The sequence below is a fragment of the Canis lupus genome, chromosome 7 (assembly GCF_011100685.1).
Source record: "Canis lupus familiaris isolate Mischka breed German Shepherd chromosome 7, alternate assembly UU_Cfam_GSD_1.0, whole genome shotgun sequence".
NCBI classification, from domain to species: Eukaryota; Metazoa; Chordata; class Mammalia; order Carnivora; family Canidae; genus Canis; species Canis lupus.
In genome coordinates, this window is record NC_049228.1 from 70522734 (window position 1) to 70548629 (window position 25896).

The 25896-nt window shown below is 39.4% G+C and overlaps 1 protein-coding gene and 1 long non-coding RNA gene across 5 annotated transcripts in view; one reads left to right on the top strand and one right to left on the bottom strand.

Annotated features, from left to right (window-relative positions):
* The window catches only part of DLGAP1 (DLG associated protein 1), an 870774-nt gene that overhangs the window by 371363 nt on the left and 473515 nt on the right, over positions 1-25896 (bottom strand). The window lies entirely within an intron of this gene.
* LOC111096810 lies at positions 9860-10828 on the top strand. Its single transcript, XR_005362611.1, has 2 exons — positions 9860-10172; positions 10716-10828. It is a non-coding gene; the product is annotated as an uncharacterized LOC111096810 (long non-coding RNA).

Genomic DNA, 25896 nt, shown 5'->3' on the forward strand with positions numbered 1-25896 from the left:
GCAGATGAGAGATCAGTCCCCTTGACTCCCATTCTGTTGGCCTCAAGTGTCTTCTTCCCATGGCAAGGACCATTTCCATAAAGCAAATCTTCTCCAAAAGCTCTGAATCAAGTTCAGAGTCCCCAGCCTATTGACAAGTCCTCCCTCCCAATCTCTAGTTCTTTCCCTTCCTAACTTTCAACATCCAAGCTGAACAAAAAACTTTGGTTCTTTGCTGTACCATAACTCACTTACTGAATTCTGTGCATGTGCTCTTCCTTCTGCCAGCAACATTTCTCCTCCCCTTTTCCTACCCTAGCCGCTCGTTGGCTTAAACTACCAATTATCCTTTCCTCCAGGTAGCCATTCCTTTGCTGGCCCCTGAAGTCTGGGTTAGTGACTTCTTCCATATATCCCTGTGCTTGAACTACTATGCTTCAATGACCTGCTTATGTGATCTATATTCACTACCTTAATAATAGTAAGGTGTTACTATTATTACTTAGCTTGATGCTAGCATGAAAGCAAATAATACTGTTGATAGTAAAATAAGCACTAGCCAGTAGTTAAGAGCTGACATGTACTTTTATTTCCAGCACCAGCATGGAGTTGGGCATATGTAGGTACTCTAAATATTAGTGGGATAAAAAAAGAATCCCAATTCAGATAAGCATTTAAGTCTGGGACTATGTCCTAAAGTATTAAAAGGCAAAATTGTTTCTTGCTTTTCTTAATACAAAAGCAACAAAATGTACTACAGAAAAATTAGAAAATGCTGTTAAGAAGAACAAAACAATAAATTTATAATCCACGCATAGACAATCAGTTATTACATGTTATATTTTCCTACACCTTAATTCAGTGTTTTGTAAGCTCCTTTTCCCCAGAATGGCTGTCCTGACTGTCTTCACATGATAACAGACCATGGTCTGCAACATCACAGATAGGCCTAAATATCTTGTATGATAATATTTGTAGTCAAATCTCTATTGTTGAATATTTAGATAATTATTTTCTGCTTTTATAAACCTTGTAAGTAATGTTCTATAGATAGATATTTGTGCATGTTCTATATTTTTCTTAGAATGAATTCCCTACCAGTGGAATTACTGCACCAAAGTATATATGAACATTTCTAAGTTTGCAATCTTGTAAGATAAATTGGCAGATCATTCTATGGAAAGGTTGAAGGTCAGCTGATCCTCTGGTCAACACTGGTCGGAAAGCAAACTTTGCCAATTTAATGTGTGGAGAAGTGTTTTATTATTTTAATTTATATTTATTTTTAATGCTTTGTGGGCCACACGAACCTCATCTTTTGTGAACGGTCTGCTATGGATACTCTTCTCTGTTTTTCTATTGACTTGTAGAAAGCTTTGTTTTAATGGCAGAAATAATAGAAGTTTTCGAGTACTTTGTGCCTGGCACAGTGCTGAGCCCACTGCTGTCAAATACACAGCAAAATTTTCCCAGGAGGCTCAAATTTTAAAATACTCTAATGAAATCATGACTCCTATTTCTTGAGGCAGTTTTTGGAGCAGCCTGTTTTAGAAGTCTGCATTAGTTCATTTTTAGCATTTAACATCTTGAGTGGGGGACTGAGGCGCAGAGCTCGTGTAGGCTGCCCCTGAGTTTTTTGTGGTTCCAAACACATCCTTCATTAGAAAGGCCTCAGCCGGACAGGGTGCACACGTGGTCACTGCCCTGGATGCTCTGGCCTGTGACTCTTGGTGGTAGCCTTAAAATTAGGCCCTCCATACTCGGTGCACATCCCTCTGTGTACATCCCTCTTTCAGTGGATCCCAAAGTGACAGAATCACAAGAGTAGGCATAATGAGGTGATAATGATGCCACTTTTCAGTGGCACTAAAATGTGGGTTAAGAACAGTTTAGGGAGGGTGCCTGGGTGGCTCAGTGGTTGAGTGTCTGCCTTTGGCTCAGGGTGTGATCTTGGCGTCCTGCGATGGAGTCCCGCATCGGGCTTCCCACAGGAAGCCTGCTTCTCCCTCTGCCTATGTCTCTGCCTCTTTCATTCTTTGTCTGTCATGAATAAATAAATAAAATCTTAAAAAAAAGTTTAGGAAGCTCTTGACCTCTTATCCCGGCCCTCATAGAAAGCCATATTAAAATCAAGGAAGAACAGCGATGACCCACTGGCCATTGAAATATCATGAGACAAATGCTTCCTTTTTGTGGTTTTGGCAACTGTCTATCCTGTTGTCATGGTTCTGTGAAAGCTGGTCTAAAATGGCCCCTATGCTAACTTCTTGGTGTAGGAGCCTATCAACTATGTTCACCATTTTCTCTACTGTCTACCCCTTTCCTCCCCTAAGAAGGCCCTAAGGACACAGCTTGGCTTCTGGGTACAGACACTGTGGCAAGGTAAAGGTTGGGTCAGTCCCGTGACGTGCTCCCTGCTCTACCAGTTCACTCGTTGAGGCCTGACTTGGTGCCCGTGCTCCCTTCATACTCCTGCTGGCATCTTACTGGAAGTTACTGCCTTTCCTTGTATGGAGAGGCATGATGCAAGCTTTGGGTTTAGGGGTTGGGGTTGAAATAGGCAACAGCAGTTCTTCCATCTACTTTGGCTCTGGCCCTGTAGGTGGATGGAAGTCAAAAGAAGCTCTTCATGCAGTCTTGCCCTGTTCACTCAGTTCTAAGCCTGGGAATGAGGAGTCATTAGCTTCTTCTCTGAACATGTGCCTTCCTCAGGGACTGGTCGAAGAAAGGGGTAGGGCTGGACAATGGTCACATAGTAGTTGTCAAATGTGGATGTGATGCAGGATGAGTTGGGTACCTATAAAATCTAGATTTCTGTGCCCTATTCCCCCTTGACTCAATAGAATAGGATAGAGAGAATCTGTGTTAGTAATTAACTATTCTCAGATAATTCTAACATAGCACATCTGGAAATTGGGGAGCAAGGATTGGGGGGGGTAGAACTGGTATGTTTTAGACAAAACAATCTAAACATGCATCACTTTGAATGTCTTTCTTCCCACAAATCTCAACAGCAGTTTGGTGTTACCTTTGGGTGGAGGATTATCGTTCAAAATGTAAAGTAATTATGGCAATAATTAATTGCACTTAAAGAAGTTTTTTTTGTTTTTTCTTTTTGCAAGTATAGACTATAAACGCAACATACAGGAAGTCATTTAGGAGTTCACATTTTGCTTCCTACAATCTGTTGGTCTCCATTGTGACTCATTTCCTCTTCCAGCCATGGCAGGGTGGTTTCATCTGCCGCCCTCCGGCTTACATGCCTTTGGGAGTGCATCCTGGATCTCTGAGCATTCCCTCCAATCATGCTGCTCAGATTTCTTCCTTATGTGCACTTTTCTCTTAATGAGAGCTGCTGTGGCATACCCTAAACACCCACAGGCCCAGTCAAAGAAGTAGAAAAGTTGCATCAGAGTATCCAGAATGCACTTACACAGCCTAATAAGGCTCCTTCCTAACTCCCACATGGTTACATCTAAAGAGATCTGCTATGTCCCTGTCACTTTGGGAAGGGCTATTTGAAAACATTTGGGTAGATGAAGATTCTCCTAGCACCTCAAGGTGGGTAGGTAAATGAATGGAGACAGCCTAAACCAAATAATTCATGACATCCCACCTCCCACAGATTGTGAGGTCAAAAAGTCCTTTTATGCATTTTTGCCTCCTCTGCAGATCTAGCCAATAAAAACAAAAAGTGCCTCCTGGGGCCTCTTCATATGTTCAGTGGCAGGTGGGAGCAACCCTCCATCTTCCAAAGGTTTGTGCTAGAATGAAGCTGTGGTATCAGCCTCTAAGAAGGAATGATGCAGAAACACCCTTGCGAAGAGCTCAGGCCCTGCTCTCCAGCAGTGGCAAGTCTCCACCTCCTGCGATTCCTAAGGGACATAAGGGGTAGGCTGCCAGTGAAATCAAAGTATGGGATGTGAGAAGGGTAGCAGGGACTGAGCCACATTTGGAGGGAACATGTCCTCTCTGTTCCGAATATGCCATGGAGAAAAATGGAATCCAGGGCACAAATGGAACATGAACAAGGCCAATGGCTTTCCCTGACCCTAAACTTACATTCCATATCCATTTGGCCACTTGATGCTAAGCACTTATCTGAACCATAAAAACTTAAATCGTACAGGTCACTTAGGGGACAAAAGGATTCAGTTTCATGAATATGCACCTGGAATGCAGTGTGGAAGTCAGGTAAAGTAAGCTGGGCCTAGCCTGCTTTCTATTGGAAACTTTGAAAGGCAGGCTGCTGGTGGGGGTAAGGAGAGGACAGAGATTATGGGTTGATATTGCTGTGTAGGCAGGCTCTACAATTTAGAGATGATGAATGGTGAACATTTGACCTTTAGAGTTGGGATGAGTTCAAGATAGTAGAGCACTGCACTTGGTCATTCATTCATTTATGCCACTAATATTCTAAGATTCAGCTCTTCTATTTTCAGAGGCTGTACTCTTTATCACTCTCTTGTTACTCTAGAGAGCACTCAGTGAGCTCAGAGCAGAGGATAAAATGAGAGGAAAATACAATGGCCTTTGTCATCTTTGTAGCTTATGGTCTGCTGAGGGAAATGGACATGAATAAAATCACCAACTACAAGCAGCAGAGCCGCAATTTATAGTCACCAGACTATAGGTGGCAGAAATGCAATGGTCTGTTTCCTCATATCTGAACTCTATTTGTTCTTGAGAACCCATTTCTGCTAAAGATTTAGAGTCTTTTTCATAACCTTTTTGGTAATTTCTGGTCAATTTAGAAATTAAGCTTAAGTCAAAGTTTAAACTCTATTCTTTAAGTGGAAAGGATCTTCTCCATTCTTTCTACAGTTACTCTTAGCAGCAGAGAAGGTGACACAACAGTACGGACCTGGCCAGGGGCTTCTCCTTCTGCCTGCTTATTGTGCTCTTTCTGAAAGCATGGCCCTCTTGGTCATTGGCTACTGGCCTTAATCACAGACTGCTTAGCTTCTGTCCAATCTCCTCTGAGAGAGGAACTGAACCTGGTGTGAATGCTCCCTTTCTCATAACTCTCTTGGTTTGGAACCTGCTCTTTTGTTTGATCAGAATTGAGGGACATGTGGGTGGGGTAGGCTAGAAGGAGAGAACCTTGTACAATGTTTTCCAGTGGCCACAATTGTACAGAAAAGCTAGTAGACTCATCACATTGATAGTCTTTTAGAAAGAGATGGTGTCTTCCTGCACAGGATTCCAAAACTGTCACTGATAGACCCATTGGTCTGAAGACAACAGGTTGCTGAGTCTTGGATATGCGAAGTCATTCAAAGCAGTCCAGTGAGCTCCTAAACACGAAGTTACAGACGTGATCTATGATTTGTCCCAAGCATGGAGCAGCCGTGCAGTAAGGGAGGTCTCTCTGGATTAGATATGCTAGCTAAGTGTTATTTTTTTAAAAAAATATTTTATTTATTTATTCATGAAAGACACACACACACACACACACACACACAGGCAGAGGGAGAAGCAGGCTCCATACAGGGAACCGGACGTGGGACTCGATCTTGGGTCTCCAGGATCACACCCTGGGCTGAAGGCGGCGCTAAACTGCTAAGCCACCCAGGCTGCCCACTAAGTGTAATTTTTATTTAGTGACTTTGTCCAGTCACTTAAAACTGGACCTGCATTTACTAAAAAAAGAGGTAGTGACAAAGCATAGACACTTCTGCAGTTCACTCTTTTGAATTTGTGAGCATGCCTGTGACACTATAAAAGCAGACTGCAGTTGTGTGAATTTCCCTAAAGGTTCTAGGCCTGAACAGAATGCTTTCAAGCTAGTAGGCTCCCTGGAAAGAGGAGGTCCTCCAGAGGAGACTTACAAAGACAAGAATATTTAAACTCACTGTCATGGACTCCCTCATTCTTCTGTTTATTCAATATATATGTAAATATCTAAGAGCATCTACCATATGTTGGTGAAGATAGATGGATGGATCGATAGTTAGAATGTTTGGCATTTTAGAAAAGGGGGTATTCTCTGTTTCAAAAAATGTAGAGACTTATTGGTGACACAGATTATACATAGAGTAAAATAAGATTTTTAGAATTGAGAGTAATACCAGACAGTATTACAAAAGATCCCTCATGCTATCTGTACTATTTTAGTGCCAAATAAAGAAGTCAGGTGAAGGGGACATGACTGGTTGTTTGGGGGGCAGTCAGGGCAGGTCCAAAGCAGAGCCATGAGGAGGGGATATAATTTGGGTAGACAGCAAAAGGGGACATGTGTTCATGGAGCAGTAACTAGATTAGTGTAGCTAGTCTGGGATTTTTTTTTTTTTTTTAAGGATCATGAAACAGAATAATGAGGAATAATTTTAAAAAAAACCATTCTGAATTCATACCTTTATTTCATTCCTGAGAGCCATGCATCTTTGCTCGAGGGACTTAATCTTGGTGAGGCTCAGATTATTTTTAATCTTTGAAATGTGACAAAAAAACCATCCTAATAGTTTCTATAATGACTGTAAGAAAGAATACACACTGCCTGACAATATAGTAAGCCCTCAATAGGTGCTATTTCCTTTTTTCTTTTACAGTTTTGAAAATACTCTGTAGATACTATCTCATGTGATCCTTATCACAAACTGAGACATAGAAAAAGAAAGTATAAATACCCTCATTTTATAGGTCCTATGATATTTCTACTATGCCATCCATTCTTAGGGAAATAGAAAAGAAACAGTATGCAATGGTTATCTCAAACATAGATGTGAGGAGTAGTTGAGGTGTTGGGGTTTCAATTCAATAGGTAATAGGATATCACTGAACATTCTAAAACAGAAATAGAATAGCAGGATTTGGGGGAGGCAAATCTGGCAATGGTGGGCAAAATGAGCTGTGAAGCACTTATTCAAGAATGATTCAAGCAAGTATATTGGTATTTGTTGTTGCTTATAGGAATAACAGGTTAGGGGATCCCTGGGTGGCGCAGCGGTTTGGCGCCTGCCTTTGGCCCGGGGGCGCGATCCTGGAGACCCGGGATCGAATCCTACGTCGGGCTCCCGGTGCATGGAGCCTGCTTCTCCCTCTGCCTATGTCTCTGCCTCTCTCTCTCTCTCTCTGTGTGACTATCATAAATAAATAAAATCTTAAAAAAAAAAAAAAAGGAATAACAGGTTACCACACCCAAGGAGGGGCAGATGATGCAATCTGACATTTCCTCATATCAACAAGACAGGTGCAGTGGTCCATCTGCTGCTTCTGCCTACCTCTTCTTTGCAAAGCGACAGTGGTGATAAATAACAATAATGCAAACGACGTGATAGGTACTGGGTCTGAGTACCAAAAGTGTGTTAGATAGGTACTGGGTCTGAGTACCAAAAGTGTGTTAGAACTGTGTATATATGGTGAAATGTTATAGGTGAGGATAGCCATGATCAGAGAGGTTTGATAACTTGTCTAGGGTCACACAGCTAGTGCTAGAACACACATTTGAACCCCGCCCTCAATCCAAAGTCCAAGCCTTTTCTGTTCTTTCCCTAATGAGAAAAATGTCAGAATGGAATGGGGAGGTTGTCTTTTACCAAAGAAAAATATTTTATCTATACAAACCCTGTACAAGAATCAAATCTTCAACATTAACTCCAGTAAGTACTTCAATAAGAGACTTAACCAGCCCACAATATATAGTTCTCTGCTTCGAGTCATCTGGGCTCATCTTCTAGAGGTTAAGTCACCATCTTAGAGCGCTCCCTGATGGGGTCAGAGCCTGCCCCGTTGAAACTCCCTAGGTGCCTTCTACCATCTTCCCTTTGCAAGTCCAATCTCCAGAGACCTTAGACTATGTTCAGCCTGTGATCTCATCCTGATGTGAATGTGCTGAAAGCCTTCAGTTCCATGTGCCTTCCCTGCATGAAGGCCTCTATGATCTGACCTGTGCCTCTCTTAGCTCCATTGTTCCATTGTTTTCCCCACAGGGACATATAAGTTGGAGTTTTTCCCCACAGGTCATGTTATTTCTGCCTGGTGCTGGGCCTTTCCTTTCTTATCCCATTGCTTTTCTCTTGTCCACTTAACTCTTGTTGCGGGATAGGTGCTTCCTTCCCCAAGCATCTCCTTTATTTCATATGCATTTTGCCATTATTTCCCCAACATGGAAATTGGGGTACATTCCTGTCTATTAGATCATGAATGCCTTGAGGAAAGGCCCCGTTGTCTGATAAGCCTTGTAAAATTTTTGGTCTGCGATAAGAATTTAAATATGATGTTTGAATGAATGAGCGAGTAAGTGAATAAGAAGTTCCTGGAATGCTGAAACCTTGGTGAAATGCTATTCACTATGTATAAAACTATTCACAATTTGGAGACATGTATGGGGTGATGTGGCAAAGGTTAAATTAACAGGAGCAGAGAACCAGGGATGATGACCCCTGACCAAGAAGTTCTAAACTGCATGTTAAAAGCCAATGAAGGTGGATGGAGGGAGAGACTCATTTACATGGGCATTTGAAGTCAGTCAGCTCTGACTGATGAGCTACACGTCTCAGCTCTTATTAAAAACTAGTTTGCAGGGAAGTCATGGAGGGAGCACATGGAAGGCTTATAAGCTCTGAATGGAGGCTGAAACATGAGTATGCCCCGCAGAGGCCAGCTTCTAAAATGTGGAGGAAGTGAAGTGAATGTTCTAGACTTCATTACTGTACATGTGCTTCCAAGTTAGTATTATGCACTTTTTTTTTTTTTTTGCCATCTCTGCTTGTAGAATATGATAACAATTTGTATATCTGGAATTTAACCTCCCAACACTTTCACCTCTCTAGCTGCAGTGCTAAATCAGGAATAATCAAAATAAGTATATCTCCAAATCCATGCATTAGCATTTATGACCTTTACTCCTAGGAGGTCCCCTCAGACACTTAGAGCCAGTTTATCATTGTTTTCCATGCAATTCTAGAAAAGGATAGGCAGGTATTACAGTAGTGAAGGGTGGGTGCATTTGAACCAGTCTGCATTCATTCTAATCTGACTCTGACATTTATTAGCTGAGTCACCATGCACAAGGTATTTATATCCTGTGCCTCAGTTTCCTGAACTACACAATGGAAATAATAATAGACAATAACAGGATTGTCATGAGAATGAAGACATAGGACAGAGATTGGCTACTATAAAGTGTAGTTATCTACACTTCAGAGTGAAGTAGAAGCAGGGAGTAAGATGGTGGTCCTAAGACAGATGTGCTGAGAGCCGAGTCAGCTGAGGTCTAGGCAGCAATGTGGGCATCAAACAAAACACACACCTAAATAGCTCAATACATAGGGGCTATTGGCCTCAGAACTAGAAAAGATGAAAAAGTGTCCCCTCTTCTTGGATCTTTCAGTATGACCAGGGACCTGGACTTTTAGTAGATGGAGGTAGAATGTTAGATATGAGGAAAAAATGAAGCTGAGCATGGAGAAAGTGGTGAGGGGATTGGAGAAAGCCTCTGAGGAGAGCTTGGGCTGAGACCTAAAATAGTGTGAGGGAGCGACTGAAAATCTGGAGAAGAACATTCTAGGTGGAGGGAACAGTGGGTGTCAGGCAGGGGAGCCTTACTGTGCCTGGTGGGTGTTCAGACATTGGAATGAAAGTTCCATGAAGCAGGCCTGTTTATTTTGTTCACTGCTCTATCCCAGGTACCTCAGAGAATGTTATGTACACAGTGTTTGATGAATTAATGTTCTGTAATGAATAAATTAACATAAGGAATTCAGTGTAGCTGGCATATCAGAAGCAAAGAGAAGTGTGGTGGAAGAGAAGGCCAACAAAAAAGTTCAGACCATGCAGGGCTCTGTGGGCCAGGGTGGGGGGGAGCGGGGGAGGAGGTGGTGGTGGGGGTGGTGGCGCAGAACTTTGGCATTGTTCTCAGAACAATGGGGGGCTGCTGGGGGCTAGGAGCAGGTGAATGGCATGATCTGACTCCAGGGCTAGGTCATTAACAACACTTGGGTTGTGCCTTGTTCTCTTTGAGAGGTGGAGGGAGAAGCAGACTCCCCACTGAGCAGGGAGCCTAATGCAGGGCTCAATCCCAGACCTTGGGATCATGACCTGAGCTGAATGCAGACGTTCAACCACTAAGCCACCCCGGTGCTCCTGATCACTCAATTTAGGGGAAGGATACTCAAGCAATTCCACAGAGAAGTCCACATGGCCAGTAACTGAGGCCTTCTGCTAAGAGCCAGAATGAACTTGCCAATCATGTGAGTGAACTGTCTCAGCATCGAAGCCCGTAGTCCCTGTGAGGTTAACAGATGACTTAATGTGCCAATACCTTGAGAGCAACCTTGCCAGAGACTGAGCCAGAACATCCAAGTAAACCACTCCTGGAATTCATGGCCCACAGAAACTACACGGATACTAAATAGTTATCGTTATTTTAAGTTGATAACTTTTGGGGTAAATTGTTATACAACAATAGATTAAATGGACCCAATTTTAGCCGGTACCTTGAACTCTCACTCAGAACTGCCTTACTAAAAGTTGCGAAGGAGTAAAGGTACATCTGGCTTGGGACAGATTGATTGCTTCTTGTCATCTCCTCCTTTCTACCCATTGATAAAGATGCTAAAAGCAATCACTTTATTTTAAAAAAAAAATGTGATTCAGGTAAAATCAAGTCCTATAAAATTGGTCTCTGTAAATCAAATGTTGGGCACTGTAATCAACTTTAGCATCTTTAAGCAGATAAAATAATCCTAAAATTGCACAGTTGGTTTCATGAAAGCTTCTTTTTCTTCTTCCAGACTTCTGAGAAGCCATCACCGTGCTTTGAAACCTCTTCTGTTTGTTCTCTTTATAGAGCTTTTTAAGGCAGATATATAGAACATCATAAACAGATGAGCTTAAATGAGTGAAATAATTTTGTATTTCCTGACTTTTAATGAGGACTTTAAAATTTTCCACAGAGAGAGATGAGAGAGAGAGACAGAGAGATTGAGAATGGTCCATGAAAGATCCTTTTAGTCTATTAAGGAACTTGGCAGGAATAAGTGAATACCTTAGTCCATCACAATGGAGAAAGCCACAGGCTATGAAGTGGGAATAGCATTTTCTTTTCTTGTTGGAAATGATGTCTACTCGCTTGCCATAATACTTAAAATGTACAGTAAAGACCAAACTATGATTAAATTCTAGTAAATCAGAACACGAGGATGTAAATGGAACTTATAACCTGGGGTAAAAGCTTTTAGCTTGGACTGAATTTAGAATCTGCAAGTGATTTCTGCTTGGCCAATGATTTGCACTTGTCAGACATGGAACATGGTGTAGGACACCAGGCTTAAAATGCAATGAGGCTAGTAAGACAAGGAGATGGACATGCCCCAGCTTCTGGAGTAAGCTTAGGTTCCAGGGACGTGTTACTTCTTCCAGGGGGCCACTTAGCCTAAACAGAGATGCTGGCTGAGAGTCCTGGGGATAGGAGCCAAGCTGAGCAGAGGTGGAAGGAGTCTTATCAATTGGTTGATAAACAGATTGAGAGAAAAGATTGGTTCCTAGAATCTGGAGACAATTCTAGAAAGGGTGAAAGGGGAAAGTTATAAGATCAGAAACCTGGAAGACTCTTGGGATTCAGAGAGAGAAATGCCTTCTTTACCCAAGAGAAGGGTCATCAGAGGTCACCCATCCAACGAATAGCAACATAAGCCAGGCCCTGTGCCCAGGGATTTGCACGCATGTTCCTGTTGGATTTCAACAGCAATGTTCGCAGTGCTGTCTTTCCAATTTATGGAGGAGGAAACTGAGCCTAAAAGAGCAGTTAAGTCATTTGCCCAAGGACTCTAAACTAGGAGTGCATATGTTCAAAGGCAGGCATCTGACTGAACTCTCCATCTCTGTTAGATGCCCTCCCCCAGATGTAGAAGCTACAGAAGATAATGAGTATTGTGGGACCTGAAGACAGAAATGATGATCTGGGAAAATCCTACTCAATCTTGGAATTCTCATATTCAGGCTTAAATTCTCGGAGAATGAGAAATGAACAAATGTATTAGATCTGGACCTGTGACAACCAAACCTACCTTAGGGAAGGAAGGGCTGCGGTGTTTGCAGGTCATGTCCATCCTGAACATGAGGAAAGAGTGCAAGCACCCCATGATGGCAAGCCAGGAGGGTCTGTAGCCAGAGTCAAGACCAGAAACGTTTAACTGTTTGGGCCCTTTTTTTTCTCCTGGAGGGCAGAAATTCATTTTATACAGTACCTAAGATGCAGTAGATCATTAATGTCTCTTGAACTGATTTGTTCTCAAAATTCTAAGGAAGATCATTGTTATGTCCAGAATATGAAGACATTTTTTTCTACACCTAACATACCCTCCAGGGATTGGATAAGGGAGAGGTGCTGTTTGGGTAAAATTTGGGAGATGTGGCACCTAGTAGAAGTTTAGCCCTTAGGTGAGAATGACTGGAGATTGGTAACATTCTTGGGCTTTTTCTACCTAAGGCCTCTCTCGATGCTACTATTAAAAAAAAAAAAAAAAAAAAAAAAAAAGAAGGAAAGAAAAAGAAAAAAGTGGTTTCATTTTCAGCTCTCTTCATCATTCACTCTCGAGGAAAATTAGTTACCATTTTCCTTCTTTCTCTCAGTTTTCTATGTCACATCTCTTTTCTGGTTGTTTAGTTCTCTGGGATCAATCTGCTGTATTAATTTCACCAGGTCCTATCATCTCCCATTTCTGGATCTGCTCTCCTCTTTCATTCTCCAAGGATCATGAAGGTTAAGCTGACAAATACAAATTTTAGAAGGAGGGAAGAAAAAAAAAAGGAAAAACAACTTGGATGTTGAGAGGTTTGGCTTCACAGATGGTCAGGCTTTGCTGACTTAATGATGCAACGCTATTTTGATTTTTGGCTTCATCACAGAACTTAATTCATGTTAAGGTTTTAAAGGTGATCAACAACAAAGATAGAGGATTATCTCCTGAGAAAGAAATTCTTTTTCCCCCTGGCATGAAGAAAAGAATATTGCTGCCAAGAAAAGGTCTGGGCCTAACATAGGATTGCTTCTTTTGTGAATTTGCAAATCAGTAGAACTGCTCAGCCATTGGAAAGGGGAGATAACTCCAGCTGCAGCCCATACCTAAGAAAAACTGGCATCAAAAATAAATCCAAATTCAAATAACAACCAACATCCCAATTTTCTTCTAAGTGATTCTATTTAATAACAGAGCAATTAAAGTGATATCATATAATCTTAAATTTCTATGTGTGGTTCGTATCTCCTCAGTATCACAGTGCTTGGATTTAGGGCTCTTATGGAGCAAACCGTGTTCCTCCCAAATTCACATGTTTGAAGTCCTAACCCCTGGTACATCAGAAGGGGACTATATTTGGAAATCATCTTTACAGGGGTAATTAAAGTAGAATGAGGTTATGAAGGTGAACCCTCATTCAATATAACTGGTGTCCTTATAAGAAGAGGAGTCTAGGGCACAGACACACACAAGTGGTCACATGGAAACAAGGAGAAGATGACCCTCTACAAGCCCAGGAGAGCAGCCACCAAGGAAACCAAGCCTGCTAGCATTCTGATCTTGGACTTTTTGCCTCCAGAATTGTGAGAGAATTTTTGTTAAATACCCAGTGTGTGGTACTTTGTTTTGGCAGTTCCAGCCAACTAATGGTCTTTCATGGGTATCTCATCACTTCTCTCTGTCTCTGTCACACAATGATTGGAGAGGATGGAAGAAATACGTCTTTACATTTCTTCCTGCTCAGTACCCTCCCAAATTGAAAATGTGAAAAAAAAAATTTTGGCAACTCCAAAAAAACAGCTGGAGTGCCCCCTTCCCTAAGAGCATTTCTAATGCTGATGCACAGCCGCCTTAGCCAACTTTCTGTTCATGGTGTGAGTTGGGACCAGGATTGCATAGATTGGCAGATGCCCCTTCCAGGGAGCATGGACATCCCCAGTTTAAGAATTATTGCCTGTAATAAACTCGGCTACTGAAGAAAGTGTTTGCCCCTCAGAACGGCACGGAGACATCAAGAAGTTAAGAATCAGTTTTTCATTGAGAGGGTCCCTGCTTATACCTCAGGCCTCTGAGTTGGACAGAAAGACCTACTGAGCCTTCTGCCCAGTTGAGGTGGGATAGGAAACCTGTCATGGTACCCCTGGAGAATGTGGCTCATGTTCTAATAACCAAGCTTGGGTGGCCTTTTGTTAACTTTGTCTTCATTTCAAGAACATTTTGAATTCCTTACATCTAGGGTAAGAATCTCATTCTTAGCTATTTCCCTAGCCATTGAAAGGCAGGCTGTGGGTGGAGTGAGTGTGGGTCTGAATCCCACATGGAAGTAACCTCTCTGTTTTTAGTTTGCCTGTCTCTAAAATGAGAACAACAGGGATGCCTGGGTGGCTCACTGTTGAGCATCTGCCTTCAGCTCAAGGCATTATCCCAGGGACCTGGGATCAAGTCCCACATTGGGCTTCCCTATGGAGAGCCTGCTTCTCCCTCTGCCTATGTCTCTGCCTCTCACTCTGTCTCATGAATAAATAAATAAAATCTTTTCTTAAAAAACGAGAATAACAATATTTATACCATCAGATTGATATGATTAAATGAATTAATACACATCACTTCCTTAGAACAGTGCCTGGCATGTGAGTTCACTAACATTAAATCCAATAGAACATCTCTAATTATACTTAATAGTGTGCTTTAAGAAGATAATAGGATTCACCAGCCAAAGTATAAGCTATCTTACAGAAACAAGCTTGAAGCAACAAATATATACCACTCTTTGATCTCGTCATGTCTGAATGCGAATATGTAATATTTTAAGAATTGTTTTGTTTGGAGCAGGATATAAGTCTTGGAAGTATCACTGAGCACTGGGGTTGGTCCTAACATTTACATAGAAATAAAAAAGTTAAAGGGAACGTCAAGGTAAATTTCCTAAGGAAAAAACCATTTCCAAGCGTTCTTAACTATACTTGCTCTGGATTTTTTATACAAAAGAAAGACCATAGAATCTTATGGAATTTCAAGAGTTAATATGTTCTCTGAAGGAATGGTTTCAAATAATGAGGTTTCCTTCAAATATAATGAACATATTAACATATAGTTCCAAGAATAGATGATGAAGGTAATTTTAGGCTACATATTTAGAAGCTCAGTAGATTATAATTATTAGATAAGCTGAGACTGAGGACACTACTATCAGAAACTTCGTCTTCTAGGAAATGGGGTCTCAAATCTTGAATCTTAAGAATGCTGGATAATGGTTTTGACTTTGGTAGAAAGCTGTAACATGTATACTTGATATCAACCTTTGTTTGGTTAGGGATTTCACAGCTTAGATTACTTTATTCCCTTGTTTTTCCTTGAATATTTTGGTTGCACAAATAACCTTAAAAGAGTAAAAAGTAATGAGCTTCTCTTATGAAAACCTCTTTATACTCCATTGCTGTTTCAGATGTCAGGGCAGCTGTGGATTTTCTCTGACCAGTGGATGGCCCAGTCTAATAAGTGTGGTGGAAAAAGATGAATCAAGAAAACTCTGGCTTGGCTTATTTGTTCACCACACTTCATACTAGTTATTAAACCAGGTATTAGTCTAGGGCCTTAATTAATGTGTCGATTGTATGGTTTCTACAAGCAACAAAGATCAATGAAAAGGAAATTAACATCTTACATATAAAGCCAAATATTAAGAGATTAAGTCCTTTTCCAAGCCAAATTAGAATAGATCTGATCCATTTTATATGTGCTTTATTGCTTGGTCAAATTATTTACATTACTATATCTGTAAAGAGTTTTTTTTCTGGGAATTTACCAGATCTAAAACAAGCAAACAGACAACAAATCTTGAGTATTTCCTCTGTTGAAGAAAACTATCAAGCTTAGAATTATTTGGTCTGTAACTGATGAAAATCTCTTTGTAAAAATCCTATCATTTTCTTTGTGGATTGAAGTTATTCATAATGAAAGGTTCTGATTTGTTGCTAATAAGGATGCCAGCAATGAGCTGAGTCACTGCTAAAATTAACACCAAATTTTGATTGAAAAAACCGAATCACATTTGTCTCATTTTATTTAAACCCTGACATGCTTTTGGACTTACTGCTTTAATTTGAAGATATATTTATAAGATTTTGCACTAACTTCTTGATTGTGTTAGAAAGCAGTCTTATGTCATGAATGGAATAAAGCTCCTTGTTTTGTTCTTTGGATGGATCTTCAACAATAAAGAAGGCAGACTGGAGGGTAGGAGAGATGCTTGTAGATGGGGCCTCCAACCTTTGCTCCTTGCTCCAGTCCTTAAACCTACCATTCTACCATTCTTTGTCCCTTGCCAATCACTGCATTCTAGTCTACACACTTTGGGTTATGTATAGACTAGTTCCTCCTCCCCACTCCCATCCTGCTGTTAGTTTCCCAGGATTCTTTCTTTGCACCATGCCTGTGGCTGTGTATGTTGCCAACAGCCTGGCTACTCAAGCACTGCAGATTAGTGGAGCTTGTTAGTCTGGTGTTTTTCATAGAGGAAAAGCCAAATATGAGTGTCTAACATTGGTGAAAGTATAGAAGGAAAAATAACATATTGAGTTAGGAACAGTTAAAAACGTTTCTGAGGAAAGATTGTTTTTGAAGAAAAGCTTAAGAAAAGAAGCACCAATAGTCCTAGGGCCCTGAATCTTTAGGCCTGGTACCATTCAGCATTGCTTTCTAGTTCTGTGCCACTTCTCTGTCTACCTGGTTGCAAACTCTACTTCCCAGCTTCCCTTACAATTGGCTAGAGTTAGGTTGAATCAGAGGAAAATTGAAGGTCAGGAGCAAGTAAGAAGCCAGGGTATTTCTCCCCTTTCTGTCTCAAGTGACCTCATTAGTTGAGGAACCCAGCTGTGGCTTGGGGTTCTGGTTACACACCTTTCCTCTGTTTCCTTCTCCCACCCCTCCGCTTCCTATTGCTACTGTGTTTCAACTCTTGCCACTATCTTTGTAACCAATTCCCTCTATTAAATTACCTCCATTGAATCATGTGGCAGGTGTTTGGCTTTCTTCACAGGACTGTGGCTGTCATTTTTCCATTGCATTACTGTAGAGGATTTCATTGGTCAGAATGTGTTTTCTTGTATTTTATTAGGTAATACATTTTTTTTCTCTTTAAACATAGGACAGCATGATCTCCTGAGTTATGGGTATGTGTGGTTGACCCAATCTAACATTTAATTGCTTGCATTTAATATCACATAGATAAAACATTTGGCATAAATACTACTTTATTCTTTGCTCTGAAAAGGAAATCTGTTATTTTCTACCTTTCTATGAGATCATTTAGAAGATGGGTGAGGTGTTAGTAATAATTACACTAAATAGTAAGTGTAAATCACATTATGGAAAAATGTATCTTACTGAAGACCACCTGTCTGCATATTTTATAGTCCACATGATATTTTGTTTCTGTCAGGAAAACAAATTCATTTATTTAAATCTTAAAACAGATGGTATATGCTAGGAAAAACATTAGAATAATGCAACTTTATAACAATATCTGAGATCTAAAGCCACAGTGAGAAGTGAATTCCACATTACTCTGATTTTTCATGCCACTAATTAAATATTTCCATGTTCAGGAACAAGCTGATTGGGGCTCTTTGCTTGTTAGGTTTACCACTTCATACACAATTGCTTGAGCATCTCTAAAAACCTTATAGGACTAGTTAATAAACCCTACAGACAAACTCTCTGAAAACAAGTCAGAAACCAATATTTCATCAGTTATGGAAAGTCATGTCACCATCATTGTTGGTCCCAAATTAAGGGATAAGTTCACACAGATGGACTTTATCTTGGAATGATCTATCTTCTTCCACCTAGTTAATTCCTCTAGTCCTTTAAATCTGCAGTCAGTTAGTACCTCCTCATGGAGTCAAATCCCCTCACAGTCCTCAGTAACACACATCACACTATACTTGTTGGCTGAATTTATTAGAAGCTTCTCTTTCCTACTACACAGGAAGCTCAGCGAGGGCAGGGTCTGTTTCTAATGTTGCTTATGTCTATTGTCTTGGTGACTAGCACATAGTAATCCTTAACGCAAACCAACTGAATGAATGAATGAACAAAGAGTAGGCACAGAACTTCTCAAGCTCTGTGAGAAGCTCTACTTCAAGCTCTACTTCTCAGGAAGTAGGGGTGGCACTGTAACTGGCCCCAACTTCTACTTTGCAGATTCAGGCGACTCTTCTGGATACTGCTTTCATTTGTGATAGCCTGAGGCAAATTCACTTGGAAAAAATTATTTTATCCCTACCTGCCCTAAAAAGGGACTAGTTATTCACGGTGTTTTCTAGTTGTAGTATTAAAACGGAAAGGATTTTGATAGGCCAATATTAAAAAAAAAATAGATATCAATGTAAATGAAGTACATGGGATGACAGCTGTCCATGTCTGAGGAATGGAAAGATTGGTGAGGATTCCATGATGCAAGAAAAAGCAAGAAAAATGTTCTTTAAACAGTATCATATGAAGGCAAATAATTACTCAAGAAGTTGCCTTATTTGCCCTTCATTTAAAAAAATCAAGGGTTTTCAGGTCAGCAGACCCTGGACAGCAATGGAAGACAGCTCACTGAGTTGCTACATGTGTGCCCAATGCTATCAGACCAATGCAATTTATCTAGAGCTTACTCAAGCATTAATGTTCCAGTCAGAACACAATGAGTGAATTAAAATGTGATTGACAGTAGTTTTGTAGTGGTTTTGCATTTTTTGGTGTTAAAAGCATCAAATTACACACATGTGCAGATACATATGAAAATATTTCTAAGTAGAGGAAATCACTATAATACAGTGGAAATGGACATTTAATACACTTATGACATTTTATGATTTTTAAATGGTTGGTTTTTAAATGTTAAAATGTGTCTCTTGATGAATATACTAGAAAATTTTTGGAGAGTGGTTGTCAAAATATCTTGAAATTGGTACATGGGTCCTTCATTTAAAAGCTTTCTTTTGTTTATTGTTTAGTCCAACACTCCAAATTTCAGATGCCTCCACTAAAACCTTTTGTAATTTCAAAAATCTCTGGTTTATAAAGAAGAAAATTATTAATGGAGGGTGAGTTTTCTTGAAGATTTAGGTTATTATAATTGAGATCTTTTATAGGAAATGTAGGTTAGTAGAAAAACAAAGGGAAATTGCTATACTACAGTGAGACAGTTACCAATGATATATTACATTTTTGTTAATGATTAGTTGGTTTTTAAGATGGCTTCCAGTGCCATGTGTGGAGGCTTTGACTGAAGTCAATGAACACTGACTCAGAGCATACTTTTATGAGAATTAGATTATCTTTGAGAAGAATTTTTTCCCTACTTTTTATTTTTACTTTTTTTCCTGCTTTTATTTTTTAATGCCGGGTGGAAAAATATCAAGGAACTTTCCTTTTTTTTTTTTTTTTTTTTTTTTTGGAACTTTCCTTTAAACTCTTTGATTTTTTTGTATCATGATGTATCAAATAATGGTGCTTTGGCATCATGACCAAGTCTACACCTTTGGAGCAGGTTTTCATTTTGGTGGCAAAGGCTGTTTTCAGTTAATTCCACACAACTATTTAGTTCCCCTTGTTACTTGTTGACCAGGTGCCTGAAAGGAGATAACCTGGTGGCCTATGACCACTTCAAGGGACTGATTTTTTCCCCTGAGTGAACTGGTTGACCTTGGCTTCAAGCATGCAGCCTGGCCCCCACTAGCCTTGTGTTTCAACTGAGTTGAGGGATATGTGAGAGTGTGCTGAGAATAGAAACAAAACCACTGCAAACATTCACAAAGAGGAGAATAAATTAATATTGATCATTTAAGTAAACATAGACTCATTTATCAAACTTCACTGAGATTATCTTTCATAAGGAAAGATGGATATCAGGTGAATAATTACACCCTTAAGTATATGAAAGATTTTGGAGGATACTGATCAATTTGTCTCAATTGCCACAGAATCCTAAGCAATGGGAAAAAAAATTAAAGGCAGGAAAGAGTTTATAGTAAGTAAATAAGTACTTGGAATCTCTTTAAACCATTCAGGACAGATTGCTACATGTTGCTTTCTTGATGTCAGGGCACTGGCCTATTTAACCATGAAAGGATTCATCTACATACAGTTTAGTCCCTATGTTCAGCAATTAGAAGAATGAAGGTCCTCACCTCCAAGTCTTAATTGTAAACCAAATATACAGCATAGAAAATAAGCTAAGTCTTTTAAAATAAATTGTTTTAAGAAATTGCTTGGGTGGCTCAGTCAGACTCTTGATTTTGGCTCAGGTCATGATCTCAGGGTTGTGAGATTGAACCCCATGTGGGGCCCTGAGTAGGGCTCACCACTGAGTCTGGTTGAGATTCTTTTCCCCTCCCTTTTCTTCCCTCCCACTCTGTTCTTCCCTCACCCCTGCCTCTGTACATGTGTGCTCTCTCTCTTAAAATCTTTTAAAAAAATTTGCATTATCTCAGATTTTTAAAATAACTATCGTTAGTGTTCTATTCTGTATTTGCTAAATGGAAACATTTTAACCATTGAAATATTGATGCTTAAATGATATTTCAGTCAGTATAAAACACATAGTGAGCTTTCATGTCATTGTTAATACTGTGACTTATAGTAAGAAATATATATTTAGTCTTTGTTCCTGGTAGAGCTCTTAAAGCCCTTGGAATTTCTAAAATGTGGAGAGTTATAAAGGTGTCTTTTATTATGTTAATGAGGTGGCTTTTGGAAAGTACCTAATGATAGAGGCTGCTTAACAGGAGGACCAACCATGTGGTTGGAGGGTTGGAATGTTCAGTCCTACCCTCTGACTTCTAAAGAGGGGAGAGGGGTTAGAGATTGAGTTGAATAACCAATGGTCAATGATTTAATCAATTGTGCCTAAGTAATGAAGCCTCCACAAAACCCAAAAGGACAGGATTTGGAGAACTTTCATGTTAGTGAACACATGGCTCTTTAGGGAGGATAGAGTGCTGGGATAGGGCATGGAAGCTCTGCACTCTCTCCCCATACCTTGCCCTATGTATCATTTTATCTGCCTATTGATTGGGATCTTTTAACATCCTTTGTAGTAAAAGAGTAGTGAGTAAACTGGTTTCCTGAGTATTATGAGCCACTCTAGCAAGTTAATCAAACTCAAGAAGAGGGTTGTGGGAACCTCTGATTTATAGCAAATCAGTCAGAAGTACAGGAAACTGGGAATTGATATCTGAAGCAGGGGAGGAAGGAGAACAGTCTTGTAGGACTGAGCCCTGTTACTTTTGGGGTCTGACGGTATCTTCACATTAATAGTGTCAGAATTGAACAAACTCAATAGACACTCAACTGATGGGGAACCTCCATTCCCCCCACCCCACCATATTGAAATTCTCTCTCTTTAGAACCCTATAGTCCTCTCTTGGGAATTCTCATAAATTAGGCTCTAGTCAGATGGAAAGAGAATGGCCAAGGGAACTCAATGGTTTGGATGAAGTTATTTCACATAAGGCTTTTGGCCTGAAACTTTTTATCTCTGCCATTGTACTGAAGAAGGAAAATTAGTTTTAACATTATTATTAGAAGATACTTATCTCCTGTCCTTAATATTATTTAAGTATTGATATTTTGGATTTTTTTCAATTTATAAAAGCTATAGGCAACTGTTTATCATTTGCAAATACATAAGTATTTTAAGGAAGAAAGTGGCCCAATGTAGAAAAGATAAAGACTTACAGAATTAAAAAATCAAATATATTTTAGGATAAAGCTAACTTCATAAAAAGATGTTATCTTAATAACATTTCTCATTTTACATAAATTAGAACCATGTTTATATAATACCACTCAAGGGTTGAAAATAAAAGGCCCTGTAGGGCACTGTCTCCATTCAGAAGTCTCTGATTCTAAACTGTCAAATTCAGCTTTTGATGTTAAGTGGTGTGAACATATTCTATCTTAGCTGACACATCTGAAGATGGTAATAGGATGAGTGAAGGATCAAACAGTGAATGTACTTCAATAAAAGTTAATATTTTTCCTAAGTACAATAAACTATTTCACATTACAAAGTTCCAGTCACACTTAAGTCCAATAACTTTTTCTGCTTTAAAAATAGTTATCTCTAGTTCCACAGCATCATGTTCAAATAAATAGAAAGTCTCAATTGTCTATAAGACATGTAAAGGAGTTTTTTGAGATAATAATACATATGCATTTAGGATCTTTTCAAAGAGTCCACAAATGGCTGAAAGGATGAGGTACTTCTGCCCAAAGTAGAGTCACAAGGTACTAGATATACTTCCTTCTAGAAACAACAAAAAACATTGTACAAAATATATGAAACAGATTTCAGAGCATTGGCCATCAGAAGAGGGAGGACAATGATCCCTGAGAGACAGGAAAGAAATGAGGTGAGCTTGCCAGTTGCTCCCATTTATTCCAGAGAGATTTCCAGGGTCTGGTGCAGGGAGAGGAATCCAGGTGAAGCCCAGATGACTCCAAGTTTAGGAGAGAGAGTCAAGGGAGACTAAGACAGATGGAGTTCTCAGGACAGAATACCAAAGAGGTGAGAGCTACACAGAGAATCCCAGAGATCTGCATAGGGTCTGACCAGCAAATGCATGTGAAGAAACTACCCAAGGCTGGGGGAAGAACATCAAAAAAGGCTAGCAAACAGTGGATGGTCCTCATTCAGTTCTGGAAGTAGTGCCTATTCACACCAGTCAACCGGAAAATTCAGAATTCATGGCACATTTGGTAGAGTCAGGAAGGTCTTGCTTCAGTAATGGGGAGACTAGTCTTACATTAAGCACCACTCTGGACTTGCCTAACAGATCATATGAGTAAGACCCCCAAAGATCACGCTGTTTCAAAGTCCTTTAACTGTTTCAGAGAACAGAGCTCAGGAATACTTATAGGAATACAAAAAACAAACAAACAAACAAAAAAATCCGCTACACAATAAGATAAAATTCACAAGTTCTGGTAATCAAAAAGTTAATGACACAGAAGATATAAAAGATACCCAAATTGAATTTTTGGAGACAAAACTGTGTGTTAGATGAAAAATACACTGGAGATGGGATTAATCTCAGATCAGATGTAGCAGAAGAAAAGACTGGTGAATTTGAAGATCTAGAAACAGAAACGATCCAAAATGAAACACAGAGAAGAAAGAATCCCTCAAAAACAATCTTTGGCAATTTGGGACTATAGGCATATGAATAGATGTGTAACTGGAACCCTTGAAGGGGTTATTGAAGAAATTATGGCTGAAATTTAATGAAAACCATAATACAAAGTTCCATGAACATATTATATATGTTCATGGAACATAAAATATTATAAAATATTATAAGCATGAGAAATAGAACTACACCAAGGCACATGATAATCAAATTGTATAAAGCCAATAATAAAGAGAAAATCTTAAAAGCAGCCAAAGAAAGCAGACATTACACACAGAAGATAAATGACGGCAGATTTCTCATGAAAGCAATGTAACTGAGATCTATCTTTAAGTACTGAAAGAAAAAAAGAACCTATTAGCCTAGAAATCTACCCACAGAAAACACCTTTCAAAAGTGGAGGTAAAATACAGATGTTTAACTCTAAAGGAAGTCCTCTAATATTTTTTACTCCTTTCTTTTCCAGCAAGTAAAATGGTTAGAGCCCTACCATATAGACAGCATAATGCCCCCCAAAGATGTCCGTGCCCTAATCCCCAGAATCTATGAATATGTTATTGTCAGTTCAGACTGCTCTAAGAAAAATACCATAGATTGGGGACTTAACTATTTATTTCTTACAGCTCTTGAAAATGGGAAGTCTGAGATCAGGATGATTGGGTTCTGGGGAGAGCTCTCTTTCAAGTTGTAGACTGTTGACTAATCACTGTATTCTCATGCAGCAGAGAAGACTTAGAGAGCTGTGTGGTGTCTCCTTTATAAGGACACTAATCCTATCTTCCCAAAGTACCATCACATTGGGGGTTAGAATTTCAGCATATGAATTTTGGGGGGATACAAATATTCAGTCCATAGCAGTTATCTTACATGATGAAAGGGACTTTGTAGGAGGGATGAAGATAAAAATATTGAGATTAGGAGATTATCCAGTGGGTCCAGTGTAATTAGAAGCATCCTTGTAAGTGAGAGGAAAACAGTTGCAGTCAGAGATTGGTTTGAAGATGGAGGAAGGGGCATGAGCCAGGTCATGCATGTGACCTCTAGAAGCTGAAAAAAAAAAAACAAGAGAAAGGACTTTCCCCTAGAGCCTCAGCCCAAGCTAACACATTGACTTGAGCACAGTGAGACCCATTTTGGACTTCTGACCCTCAGAAATGTAGGATCACAATTTGGGCTGTTTTAAGCCACTAAATATGTGGTAATCCATTATAACAGCAAGTAAATTAATACATTTATATTCAGGAGATGACATTTGTGTTGTAACTGACTAACCAGGTAGATTTTACACGAGTCAGATATTTCCAAAACCTTTACCTATTCACTTATAAGTATACTTGATAATTCTTTTCTATTTTGTTAACCTTCAAAATGTATTCAATGTGTTTTGCTTCAAAATTCTCTTTAATACTGGTTACTTGAAAATTTGAAATCTGACTATTAAAAGCTTTTTGCCATTGTAAGCAAAGCAGTAAAATTCATAGTTCTAATGAAAGGAATTTCCTTCTTACTTAATCACTCATCTTCATATTAAATCATGTGGAACCCAGTATTAGAACATTAAAGTCTGTATTTGATGGGAGTACATTCTCTGGTGAGGTCATTGTTATATTCTTGCCCCTTTCACATTTTTTTTTTTTTTAAATAATAAGGAAGATGTGGTTATATGGGAAGAGTAGGTGGAGGAAGTAGGAGAGTGGGGGAGCAGTCTGGTTTTGCAGCTGGGATTTCAATGTTATTTTTAAGAGAATGCCATTTAGGGGAGGCAAAAAGACCCTACAGAATAAAAAAGAAGTCCCCTCATAGCCAAGACAAGTACTTAGGATTGGCCAGAAAACCAAATGAAGATCAAAAAAAGGCAATTAAGAGAGTTTACGATTTTAGAAACGGAAGGTCTGGGGCAGTTTAATCTTCTTGAGGAAAGATGCCTTTGTGGCAGGTTTTGTGGAATTTAAGAATACGGAGTTATAAATGGGATTTTTAGCACTATTTCCCTCACCTGTGCTGCTCCAAGCATTGAGAGGAATTTTCTGAGTGACAGCTTCTCAGGAGGTAATGTGAAGCCTTTTTTAAAAGTTCCCATTGAGCAGCCTCCTCCTGTTTGCTTTAGTCATTGGTACCAGATCCTTCCTAGACAAGCTCTGTGTTTAGCCATTTGGTGCATTTCTGAAATGATATCAGACGGGAGACTTCAACATCTTATTCTTATACCTTGACCTTTTCCTTTCAAGCATGAAACCAAAAAAGCAAGGGATGACATTTGGTCCTTTTTCTTCCCTCGCCCACGGAAAGTTCAGTATAACCTACTGAAGACTTCTTTCAGACACAGAAATTTCAGCACCAAATTATATCCTCACTCAATGAACTCAATTCTTGTTAGTTTTGAATTTGTAGCCAGTCTTTTACAAGCTAATTTGGATCTTTATAATTTCCTTAGTTTTTTTTTCCCCCAAACGGCAGAAACCCTTTTCACTCATTATTTTAAGACACAATTTAACATAAGAATCTTGAAAGACCTGCATGTGGTGTTTTCCTTAGGCCCTTAGACCAACCTGAAACTTCTATACTCTTTCATCTAGTTTTTTTTTCAGATCTATTAGACTTTTTTTTGCCTTGTACCAGAATTATCTGACAGAAACATAGTATGAGTCACAAGTGTAATTAAAATGGTTTTAGTGGCCACATAAAAAAAATGTGAAATTAATTTGAATGTTTTATTTAACCCCATATATCAAAAAGTACTTTGACATGTAATCAATACAAAATAATTACTG